This window comes from Narcine bancroftii, chromosome 4, assembly GCF_036971445.1.
Source record: "Narcine bancroftii isolate sNarBan1 chromosome 4, sNarBan1.hap1, whole genome shotgun sequence".
Classification (NCBI taxonomy): domain Eukaryota; kingdom Metazoa; phylum Chordata; class Chondrichthyes; order Torpediniformes; family Narcinidae; genus Narcine; species Narcine bancroftii.
In genome coordinates, this window is record NC_091472.1 from 216,768,690 (window position 1) to 216,781,285 (window position 12,596).

Consider the following 12,596-nt stretch of genomic DNA (forward strand, 5'->3'; position numbering starts at 1 on the left):
ACATTTACCCTTTCAACTCTATACAAAAATTGGAAATGTAGTGTTGAATTAAAACGTTGAACTTTTAAACAATGATTTTATTAACTTAGAAACCAAGCAGGCTGATAGAGTGAGGCATCAAAGCTTTAAATTATCAGTACAAATTGAAACTTAAAATGAGCAATTGTTCTGCTTGGTGGTCTGATGTCTACTGGGCTTTTTGGTAACTGAGTACTGATAAGTCACTTGAATAGAGTCTTGTACAATCCATGAACCTCTCAGTAGTTTTACTTTCATATTCACAATGAATGCTGCATTTTTTAACTGCTTCGCATTTAATAAGGTTTCCATTGCTTCTGAGGCCTCTCATTCCTTTCTGGACAATATATTTACATTTTGGCCAACCTTTCATGCATTTCTTTTTCTTAGCATTCAGTTGAATTGTCTTTTCAATTAAACGGTTCATTTAGCAATCTAAAGGTGTAGAGGGAATCTTGATCAATAGGAATATTTCTTCCGTGTATCACGCAGATAGAACTTTCTACTTGGAAATGTTCACGTGCAAGTGTTCTTTTTGTTGAGATTGGAAAGCCAAAATGTTGTTTTATAAATTACTTCCTTTTTGTATTAGCAACATTAATAAGTAGTTGGTAATTTGTTTTCCTTTCTAAGTGAATCTTCTTCCATATATTGAGTAAATGATGCAGTACTGGTGAACTTTTATATTGCACCAGTTTTTCATACCACTTATAAAGTATATGTTCTGGTTCCTTTGCCCCTATTTTATCTAGCTCTATCTTAGTCTAATCTGGTTTTTCCCTTGTCTGATAAAAATCTGATAAATACCTTAATTGTGCTGCTCTATAATAATTTTTAAAGTTTGGTAACTGCAAACCACTTTGTTTGTACCACTGTTAATTTATCTAACGCTATCCTCGGTTTCTCCCCTTTCTATAAGAATTTCCTTATTATTCTCTTTAATTCATTGAAGAATTTCTCTGTTAAGGGAAATTTTATTTTAATGTAATTTACCCTCCCTATCAATGTTAGTGGCAATTCTTTCCAATGTTAAGTCTTCCTGTAATTTCTTCATTAATGGCTGATAATTTAATTTGTATAGGTGTCTTAAATTATTATCTAATCTAATACCTAGGTATCGGATTCCTTGTGTTTGCCATTTAAATGGTGATTCTTTTTAAATTCTGTGTAATCTGCATTACTCATTGGCATCACTTCACTTTTATTTCCGTTGACCCCGATATTTCTCCATATTCCTTCAATTTCTTATGTAGTTCTTTTATCGATATTTCTGGTTCTTTTAAGTATACTGTGATGTCATCTGCAAATAAACTGATTTTATACTCCTCCTTTATTTTTATCCCTTTTATTTTATTTTCTGTTCTTATCAGTTTTGCTAATGGTTCTATTGCTAAAGCAAACAGTGAGGGAGATAGTGGACATCCTGCCTAGTTGACCTACTTAATTTAAATTGGTTCAATACATTTACTGTCACCTTTTCCAATGGTCCATTATATAATGCTTTAATCCAATTAATATATTTTTCTGGTAGGTTGAACCTCTAATACTTTGAATAAATAATTCCATTCTACCCTGTCAAAGGCTTTTTCTGCGTCTAAAGCAACAGCCACTGTTGGTATCTTATTTCCTTGAACTGCATGAATTAGATTAATAAACTTACAGACATTATGTTCGTCTTTTCTTAATAAATCCAGTTTGATCTTGTTTTACTATTCTTGGTATACAGTCGGCCAATCTGTTTGCTAATAGTTTTGCTATTATCTTATAATCTGAATTAAGTAGAGATATTGGTCTATATGATGCTGGTGTTAGTGGATTCTTCCCCGTCTTTGGTATTACTGTAATTATTGCTGTTTTACATGAATCTGGCATGTTTTGTGTTTCTTCAATCTGGTTCATTACTTCCAGGAGAGGAGGAATTAATGACTCTTTAAATGTTTTATAGAATTCTATTGGGAATCCATCCTTGCCAGGTGTTTTATTGTTCGGCAGCTTTATTAATATATCCTGTATTTCCTCTATTTCAAATGGTTTTATCAACTTGTTTTGCTCCTCTTCCAATTTTGGCAGTTCAATTTTAGCTAAAACTCTTCTATTTTGTCTTCTTTCCCCTCATTCTCAGTTTGGTATAATTGTTCATAAAATTCCTTAATCTCCATTGGATTATATGTAATTTGTTTGTCCTTTTTCCTTGATGCCAATACAGTTCTTTTAGCTTGTTCTGTTTTAAGTTGCCAGGCTAATATTTTGTTTTTTTTTCTCCTAGCTCATAATACTTTTGCTTTATTTTCATTTTCATTCTCCACCTTATACATTTGTAATATTTTGTATTTTATTTTTTTGTCTGCCAATTCTCTTCTTTTTGTTATATCATACCTTGTTGCTAGTTCTTTTTCTGTACTTACTATCTTCCTTTCCAACTGTTCTATTTCCCGATTGTAGTCCTTTTTCATCTTAGTTACATAACTTATTATCTGCCCTCTAATGAAGGCTTTCATTGCATCCCATAATATAAATTTGTCTTTCACTGATTTCTTATTTATTTCAAAGTACATTTTAATTTGGCGTTCAATAAATTCTCTAAATTCCTGTTTTTTTAAGTAGCATGGAGTTTAACCTCCATCTATATGTTCTTAGTGGGATGTCTTCCAGTTCTATTGCTAATAACAGGGGTGAATGATCAGATAGCAATCTAGCTTTATATTTAGTTTTCCTAACTCTCCCTTGAATATGGGCTGACAACAAAAAACATATCAATCCTTGAGTATGTTTTATGCCTACTCGAATAATATGAGTATTCCTTCTCCCTTGGGTGCTGCCTCCTCCATAAGTTTCATTTACTGCATTGATTTAAGCATAAAGTTGGCCACTTTATTCTTTTTGCTAGTCTTTTGTCCAGTTTTATCCAACTTTGGGTCCTAATTAAAGTTAAAATCCCCTTCTATCAAAAAAATATCTTGCATAAACTTTTGATCCTCCTCATTAGGTGCATATATATTGATCAAATTCCAGAATTTTGAATATATCTGACATTTTATCATTACGTACCTCCCTGCTAGATCTATTATTTCCTCCTCTGTTTTGATTGGTACATTTTTATTGATTAATATAGCTACACCTCTAGCTTTTGAATTATATGATGCTGCTGTTACGTGCCCTACCCAGTCTCTCCTTAATTTATTATGTTCCACTTCAGTTAGGTGAGTTTCCTGCACAAATGCTATATCTATTTTTTTCAGCAAATTTAATAGCCTCTTCCTTTTCATTTGGTTATGTATTCCATTAATATTTATAGTCATATAATTCAACATGGCCATCTCATACTCTGTTTACACCTCATTTCCGCTTCCTCACCACCACTTTCCCCTTTTCCCCATTTTCATCTCAATTTTCCTTTTTTGAACTCAATGTATGATAACACTTCTAAAACATAAAATAATTCAACAACTCCCACATCTAAAATTCCCTTCACCCCAAATGTCCCCCCACTCCTCTAAGTTGCTCCTTTTCCCCTGCCGGGCAACCACAACTTCCCTCTCCATTTGGATTGCGAACCCGCTTGCAAGCGTCAACTGATTTCACAGTGACTGTTATTCTCTCCCACCCAACCCCCTCCAGAAAAGACTTTTATCTTCACATTTAACAAAGCTCACCCTCTTTTTCCCCCCCTTACTTCCCTTTTCTTTCCCTTCTTTAGTTCTTACTTATACATTATTTTTACATCTTTATATGTAGTTTGTCATCGTTCTTTGTTCTTGTTACATCTCTTCATCTCTCCTTCTGTCCTGCAGGCATTCTGCAAATTCTCGTGCTTTCTCCTGATCCGAGAACAATCTGTTTTGCTCCCCCGGGATAAATATTTTAAGCACAGCTGGATATCTTAACATAAATTTATAGCCTTTTTTCCATAGGATCGATTTTGCTGTATTAAACTCCTTCCTCTTCTTTAGGTAAAAAATATTTTTTGACCCTTGTATTCCAATGGTGATTTGTCTTCTCTAATTTTATTCCTTGCCATCTCCAGTATATTTTGTCTTGTCGTGTATCTCAGAAATTTTACTAAAATGGATCTTGGTTTTTGTTGTGATTGTGGTTTCGGGGCTAGTGTTCTGTGTGCCCTTTCTATTTCCAATCCTTCTTGTATTTCTGGCATTCCCAGGACCTTTGGGATCAATTCTTTTATAAATTCTTTCATATTTTTTGCCTTCTTCATCTTCCTTTAGGCCCACTATCTTTATATTGTTTCGCCTACTATAGTTTTCCATTATATCCAACTTCTGAGCTAACATCTCCTGTGACTCTAACTTTTCTGTCACTTTCTTCCAATTTCCTTCTTAAGCTAGTCACTTCCATTTCCACAGCCGTTTCTCGTTCTTCCACATTTTCTAATCTTTTCCCTATTTCTGTCATGACCAGCTCTATTCTACTCACTTTTTCTTCTGTACTTTTTATTTTTCTTTTCATTTCACTAAATTCTAATGTCAACCATTCTTTTAATGCTTTCATTTGTTCTTGAAATTTTTTTTATCTATATACTGTCCATCTATTTTACTTTCTGTTCTTCTGTGCAGAGCTTGGTCGTCTTCTTCCTCTTCTTCTGTGGCAACATTAATAAGTAATGTGTCAAACTTAAATTTGTGAATGATGTATATTTCTGCATCTCTTTCATTAAATCAAATCTGTGATTTAAACAATGGGCTATGATCCGTTGAGTGACATTAATGTTGTGTCAGTTATGGACATTTACATCAGACAGTGATGAATAGCTGACCTCTATATTCTTAATTATCTGACTGCCCACTGGTAGGCTATTGTATAAAATGATTTGAATTGTAGACATGAGGTTTAATTTTACTGCACATTAGATGAAATTCGAAACCGATTGTATGTTAAAATCACTGTTGCCTCCTTCAGTCTGGAGAAATATTGTGCATGAAGATGTTTGCAGTTAGATGTGATTGGAAAAGACAATTGCCCTGATTTCAGCAGAATTCAAGGAATGTCACACAAGAACAGGCAATATTAAAATGGCAGTGCTTCCTTTAAAGGAAGCTGGAGTGAGGGCTGGGATCCAAACAAGACTTAAGTGCAGGGGTCTGAGATCTCCCTTACTGTCCATATTACGGCAAATATCCAGTCACTGGAAAATAAAGCAGCCTTGCCCTCAGGTTTTACATTTTATCAGAGACAGGAAAGACACATCTCAGTTGTTTCTACACTGAGACCTGGCTAACAGAGAACACACTGCTATCCAACCAGATGGCTTCACCATTCGTTGACTGGATTGGCACTCAGATTCTGGCAAAGAGAGAAGGAGCAGAGTGGTGCATGAACATTGGGGTTATGTCAATCTCCTGCTGTATTACCTTGGAGCAAATCTTGATTAAATGCAGACCCTTCTATCTACCCTGAGAGTTTTTGTAATTGATTCTCATTGGAGTTTATATCCTTCCCAATGCCAATTACAAACAGGCACTTGTGGAGTTGCATGTTGTGGTCAGTAAACAAGAGAAGGCCCAACCTGAAGCACTATAAATCTTAGTTGGTGACTTTAACCAGGCCTGTCTTAATTACCAGCAGCATGTCACCTGCTGTACCAGAAGTCCAAGCACATTTGATCAATGCTACACCAAGATAAGGAAGGTTTACCATTCTTTCCCGAGATCACATTTTGGCAAATCTGATCACCTGGCTGTGCTCCTTCTGCTTTCGTACAGACAGAGCCTAAAAAAAGAGGCTCCGGAGTTCAGGACAGATGGAAGGTGGTTACAGAAGGCTGAAGAACGGTGACAGGACTTGCTTGAGTCAGTAGATAGAAGGGTCTGCATTTAATCGAGATTTGCTCCAAGGTAGTACTGCAGGAGATTGACATAACCCCAGTGTTCATGCACCACTCTGCTCCTTCTCTCTTTGCCAGAATCTGAGTGCCAATCCAGTCTATGAATGGTGAAGCCATCTGGTTGGATAGCAGTGTGTTCTCTGTTAGCCAGGTCTCAGTGTAGAAACAACTGAGATTTGTCTTTCCTGTCTCTGATAAAATAGAAAACCTGAGGGCAACACATGGATACCGAAGATGCATTCATTGACTATAGTTTGGGATTTAACACCATCATCCCCTCAAAACTGATCAGCAAACTCCAAGACCTGGAACTCAATACCCTACTGTGTAATTGGATCCTGGATTTCTTCACCTCCAGGGCACAGTGAAGATTGGTAATTACATCCCTTCCACGATGCCCATCAGTACTGAAGAACCACAAGGATGCATTCTTAGCCCCCTTCCCTACTCACTACACCTATGACTGTGTGTCTTGGAATGACAATAACATCACCTACCATGGTACTAGGTTGCATTTAAAAAAATGCAATGAGTTAGCATATAGGAGGGAGATTGAAAACTTGGCTGACTGGTACAAAACCCTTGCCAAGATTTCCAATGTCATACCATATCATTTGATCTTCTAATTAGAATGTTTGGTTTTAATGTTGTTTTATTATAAAATACTGTATTTTTTTTGTTCATGCTTTGCAGTACTTCTACACTTTATTTTTGCAATCATAGTTTGCCAGTACTGTGGAGGAAGTTGGATCTTTGCTTCATCTCTCTAAAGAATGGAACTCCATGGATGCAATCACATTGGAGTTGGTGAATGAAGAAATTATTTTATTCCTCTGAAATGGACAGTTTAAACTTGTTCATTTAACAGCTATCTCATACAACTTTTGCTTGAATAACTGAAAGTTAATTGACGCAGAGCTGTAATGGTTGTTCGCCTTGTATGCAGGCATGTTTACCTTGTACCAGAAACCTGGTTTTCAGAGCCTGCATCAACTAAGTCCTTTCTAAGTCTAATTATGATGGGATGAGGCAGGAACTAGCGAGAGTAAATTGGAAACTGATGTTCAAGGGTGAAAGTACAGAACTAAGGTGGAGGAAGTTGTGCAGGGTTCAGGATAGTTTTGTCCCAATGGGACAGGGAAAAGGTGGTAGGGAAAGGGAACAGTGGTTAATGAAACAGATGATGCAGCTAGACAAGAGGAAGAAGGAAGCAGACATATAGGAAGCAGGAAACAGGAAGGGCTCATGGGAAATGTATGGTAGCCAGGAAGGAACTTAAGAAAGAATGTGGGAGAGTTCAAAGGGGGCATGAGAAGGTCTTGGCATGTAGAATTAAGGAGAACCCCAAGGCGTTCTGTGTGTATGTGAAGAACAGAAGGATGACGAGAATGAAGGAGGGGTCGCTAAAGGATAAAGGAGGCAACATGTACCTGGAGGTGGAGGAAGATGGGGAGGTCCTAAATGAATACTTTGCTTCAGTATTTGCAAGAGAAAAGGACAATCAGGATGAGGTTGTAATAGAACAGGCTTGTGTGCTGGACAAAGTTGAGATTAAGGAAGAGGTGTTGGATCTCCTTAAAAATATTAAGATTGATTAGTCCCTGGGCCAGTCACGATATACTCAGGTTTCTGTGGGCACTGAGGAAAGAGATAGTTAAGAAGTTCTATGGGACATTGGGCTTCATTAATAGGGGGATTGAGTTCAAGAGTTAAGAAGTCACGTTGCAACTCTACATATTTCTGATGAGGCCATACTTGTAGAGGAGATTTGCCATGGTGTTACCTGGATTGAAAAATAAGTTTTATGAGGCAAGGTTAGCAGAGCTGGGACTTTTCTCTTTAAGTGTAGAAGGATGAGGGGAGACTTAATCGAGGTCTACAAGATTATGAGAGGCGTAAATAGGGTGGATATTTAGGGCAGAAATAGCAAACACCAGAGGAAATCTGTACAAATTGAGGGAGGGAAGTTTAGGGGAGACATCAGGGATAAGTTATGGGTGCCTGGAATGTCTTGCCAGAGATTGTGGTGTTGTCTGAAACATTAAGAGCATTTAAGAGACTCTCAGACAAGCACATGGATGGAAGAAAAATGGAGGGTCACGGGCCCGGGAAGGTCACTAGCTCGGGAGGGCCACGGGCTCGGGAGGGCCACGGGCTCGGGAGGGCCACGGGCTCGGGAGGGCCACGGGCTCGGGAGGGCCACGGGCTCGGGAGGGCCACGGGCTCGGGAGGGCCACGGGCTCGGGAGGGCCACGGGCTCGGGAGGGCCACGGGCTCGGGAGGGCCACGGGCTCGGGAGGGCCACGGGCTCGGGAGGGCCACGGGCTCGGGAGGGCCACGGGCTCGGGAGGGCCACGGGCTCGGGAGGGCCACGGGCTCGGGAGGGCCACGGGCTCGGGAGGGCCACGGGCTCGGGAGGGCCACGGGCTCGGGAGGGCCACGGGCTCGGGAGGGCCACGGGCTCGGGAGGGCCACGGGCTCGGGAGGGCCACGGGCTCGGGAGGGCCACGGGCTCGGGAGGGCCACGGGCTCGGGAGGGCCACGGGCTCGGGAGGGCCACGGGCTCGGGAGGGCCACGGGCTCGGGAGGGCCACGGGCTCGGGAGGGCCACGGGCTCGGGAGGGCCACGGGCTCGGGAGGGCCACGGGCTCGGGAGGGCCACGGGCTCGGGAGGGCCACGGGCTCGGGAGGGCCACGGGCTCGGGAGGGCCACGGGCTCGGGAGGGCCACGGGCTCGGGAGGGCCACGGGCTCGGGAGGGCCACGGGCTCGGGAGGGCCACGGGCTCGGGAGGGCCACGGGCTCGGGAGGGCCACGGGCTCGGGAGGGCCACGGGCTCGGGAGGGCCACGGGCTCGGGAGGGCCACGGGCTCGGGAGGGCCACGGGCTCGGGAGGGCCACGGGCTCGGGAGGGCCACGGGCTCGGGAGGGCCACGGGCTCGGGAGGGCCACGGGCTCGGGAGGGCCACGGGCTCGGGAGGGCCACGGGCTCGGGAGGGCCACGGGCTCGGGAGGGCCACGGGCTCGGGAGGGCCACGGGCTCGGGAGGGCCACGGGCTCGGGAGGGCCACGGGCTCGGGAGGGCCACGGGCTCGGGAGGGCCACGGGCTCGGGAGGGCCACGGGCTCGGGAGGGCCACGGGCTCGGGAGGGCCACGGGCTCGGGAGGGCCACGGGCTCGGGAGGGCCACGGGCTCGGGAGGGCCACGGGCTCGGGAGGGCCACGGGCTCGGGAGGGCCACGGGCTCGGGAGGGCCACGGGCTCGGGAGGGCCACGGGCTCGGGAGGGCCACGGGCTCGGGAGGGCCACGGGCTCGGGAGGGCCACGGGCTCGGGAGGGCCACGGGCTCGGGAGGGCCACGGGCTCGGGAGGGCCACGGGCTCGGGAGGGCCACGGGCTCGGGAGGGCCACGGGCTCGGGAGGGCCACGGGCTCGGGAGGGCCACGGGCTCGGGAGGGCCACGGGCTCGGGAGGGCCACGGGCTCGGGAGGGCCACGGGCTCGGGAGGGCCACGGGCTCGGGAGGGCCACGGGCTCGGGAGGGCCACGGGCTCGGGAGGGCCACGGGCTCGGGAGGGCCACGGGCTCGGGAGGGCCACGGGCTCGGGAGGGCCACGTTCTGTTTTAAAGGAATATATTGGTTGAAATGTTCTATGATGTAACTCTTTTCTTCACCCTGGTAACTGCCTGAAACAGAACCGTATCTTTTGCAGCTTTAATGTTATGTTTGGGTTGTGCAATGGCACATCTAGTGGAGCTGTTATCTCTTTGCTACAGTGAGCAGGGTTCACTTTTGACCTCTGGCTCTAACTGCGTGGAGTTTGCATGTTCTTCGTTGTATCACTGTAGGTAATATTTTCATAACAGCCCCTTTTTGCTGCATGTGATCTGAGCCTGTCCAGGTGGGGAAAATCAACGATGCTTGGCGAGTAGCCTAACTCGGAACTCTCAAAACCTGGCAAAATATCACTAAATAAAAATAATGTAAATGCAAGTATTGCAAATGTTAATAAAACATTACATGAAATTACTAAAGATATAAAATTTTCCTAATTGTTGCACTCTGAAATAATCCATATATTGAATACTTAAATAACTTCCTGACCACATGTGCTCAATTCTTTTTGTACATGCTTTGCAATCAGTTGCTGTTGTGGAAAGTGAACTTAAGAGAAGATTACTACCCCTAATTTGTAATTCTCTATGGGGAAGAGAAAAATATATGATGTTTGATCCTTTTCCTGTGTACAGCACACTGAGGTCACTTTCACTCTTGCATTTGTGTTAAGTGACATAATGAACATGGAAAGTTCGGCCTCTTGAATCTCTTAAATGGATCAAAGTTATTGGAACTTATTTGAACAAAAATTTGAAAAACTTAATTCATTCAGAAACTACAGGTGTTTAGACAAACTTTAGTAAATTTTGGTTGACCTGAGGTGACCAATAAACCACAATGGGCAGATTTTAACATGGAGAACTTCCTAGAGAATTTACTTTCCCATAAGTCGGTAGCAGGAGGCTCAGTTTCAATACTGCCATTCTACTCGAGCTTACCAGCTGCCAGAATAATTCAGAGAGGTTGACTAAGGAACATGAAATTATCTTGTTCTCTCTTGCAAATGATTGGGTTGCCGGCTTCAGGTGGAGTCTGAAGTGGCAGAGGAATCCTGGAGCAGCGAAGGTCCTGACCTCCCTTGTCGGGCCCAGTTTTTAGAAGTGTTAGGCTTATTTTTATTAGGATATCTTCTCTCGTAGACAAGCTGTGGAGGTGTTGCTGCCCTGTGAAATATGTGAGCTGTTTCTGGTTAAATCTTCTAATGGGATTGCAATTTGCATGAATTTATGGAGTTTCCATGGTTGCTTTAGCTGATTAAATCATTTTTCTGGAAATTGATATTGGACATGGTTGTAATTTGAAGGGTGAATAACTTTCCGCTTTCCAGTCGTCTGCCTATTTTTTTTTTGCTGACTACTGACTGATATTAAAGCAGCACCAATCAAGGTTAAATTAAAGAGCCAAGACTGGTATTTATTGTTACAGTAGTGATGTGCTCAGATGTATAGAAAGAATGGCTGAACGTGATATGACGATAAATAATCAATATTCTGATTTCTGATCCTGGTGGACCATTAACTTGCTGATTTTAAATTATTTCAATTTCATAGTGTTAGTTTAACACGTTAAATTTCTTTAAATTAATAGGCGACGTGGTTAACACAACACTTACTTACCAGCTACCCAGGTTCGAGTCCAGCACTGTCCGTAAGGAGTTTGTACAATCTCACTGTGTCTGCATCGGCTTTCCCTGGTTCTCTGGTTTCCTCCCACTCTTGAAAGTATGATGGTATCGTAGGTTTTTTTTTGGGGGGGGGGGGGGTATTTGGGTGGCACGGGCTCATGGGCCAGAAAGTCCTGTTGTCATGCTGTACATCCAATTTAAATTTAATTAAGTTGCATTAATTTAATTTTGCATTTGAACCTTTTGGGACATGCTGAAACCACTAGAAAAAAATGTTTCCTTTTCTTCAGAACTGGTGGTTTTAAGTTGTCCAATCATGTTCTACCATTGCCACAGTAATAAAACAACTCAATTAAATTTAATGTAATTTTGACAGAAGTGACCTGTTCCTCATTCTTCTCATCCTATCAGAAGTCTTTGCCAAAGTCCGCTGGACTATTCTCAGCATTTCTCAACTGTCATCCATCTGAGTGGTACTTCACTTGCTTGATTCTATTCTTCTCTATCCAGTACACACAAGAGGATCAATAGCAACAGTTTCTCTTTTTGACCTTGCAGCATCAACTCCAGTATCCTCCAGAGATCGAAACAATCAGAAATGTGGCTTTAATTTTCACATGTATGCCAACAAGAGAATTTTTCAGTTCAGCAAGAAAATGATTGTACTTAATTGTTTCTTTTAGTCTGATCAAAAAGCACTTGCCAATATTGGCATGATGCATCAAACCTCTCTGCAGAAATGCCACAGATTTCCACTGAAACATGATTGTGCAAATAGCATAATTTGCCTTTGCTCAACCTTGGGACAATTAGAAGTACAAGTCAGCAAACTTTTACATTTCACCTAATTAGCTTTATTAACATTGAAATGCATTCAACTTTACCTCTATAACACCCTTCTTGACCTCAATTTTCAGACTGTATTGCATCCAGGATTGGATGAATAGAAATGTTAATTAAATGTTGGGAAGGCAGAAATATTTTCGACCACAATCTGGCTACTGTTTGAAAGTGAAACCAACTCTGCAAATTTGGGCTCGTATTTGATCCTGAGATCGACTTTCTTCTCCTATCTGTGCCATTCACTTTTGTCATATTGCCCAAATCCTTTTTGCTTGTATGCAGCTGGTGTTAAAATAATTTGTTACGGAGCACCTTTGGAAATTTGACTGTTCCAAGGTACTCCCGGTTGACTTTCCTTATTCAAAACTAGAGGTTTAACCCATGTTAAATATGATGCCTCTCGCAATTGGGCCTATTCAACCATCACTCCAATGTTCATTCATAATACCAGAACAAGGAAGAACCACTGCGCATCCCCAGTCTGTGGTCAGTGTCCGAGGATGACGTGCGAGCTGCTTTCACAAGAGTGAATGTAATGAAAGCATCTGGTCCAGATGGAGTACCTGGCCGAGTACTGAAAACCTGTCCTGACTAACTGGCCACTGCATTCACGGATATCTTCAACATTTAATCCCATCGAGGTGTGGAACCCTCC

The 12,596-nt window shown here is 42.7% G+C and overlaps 1 protein-coding gene across 1 annotated transcript in view; it reads left to right on the forward strand.

Annotated features, from left to right (window-relative positions):
• The window catches only part of bard1 (BRCA1 associated RING domain 1), a 246,539-nt gene that overhangs the window by 17,385 nt on the left and 216,558 nt on the right, over nt 1–12,596 (forward strand). The gene's annotated exons all lie outside the window — the stretch shown is intronic.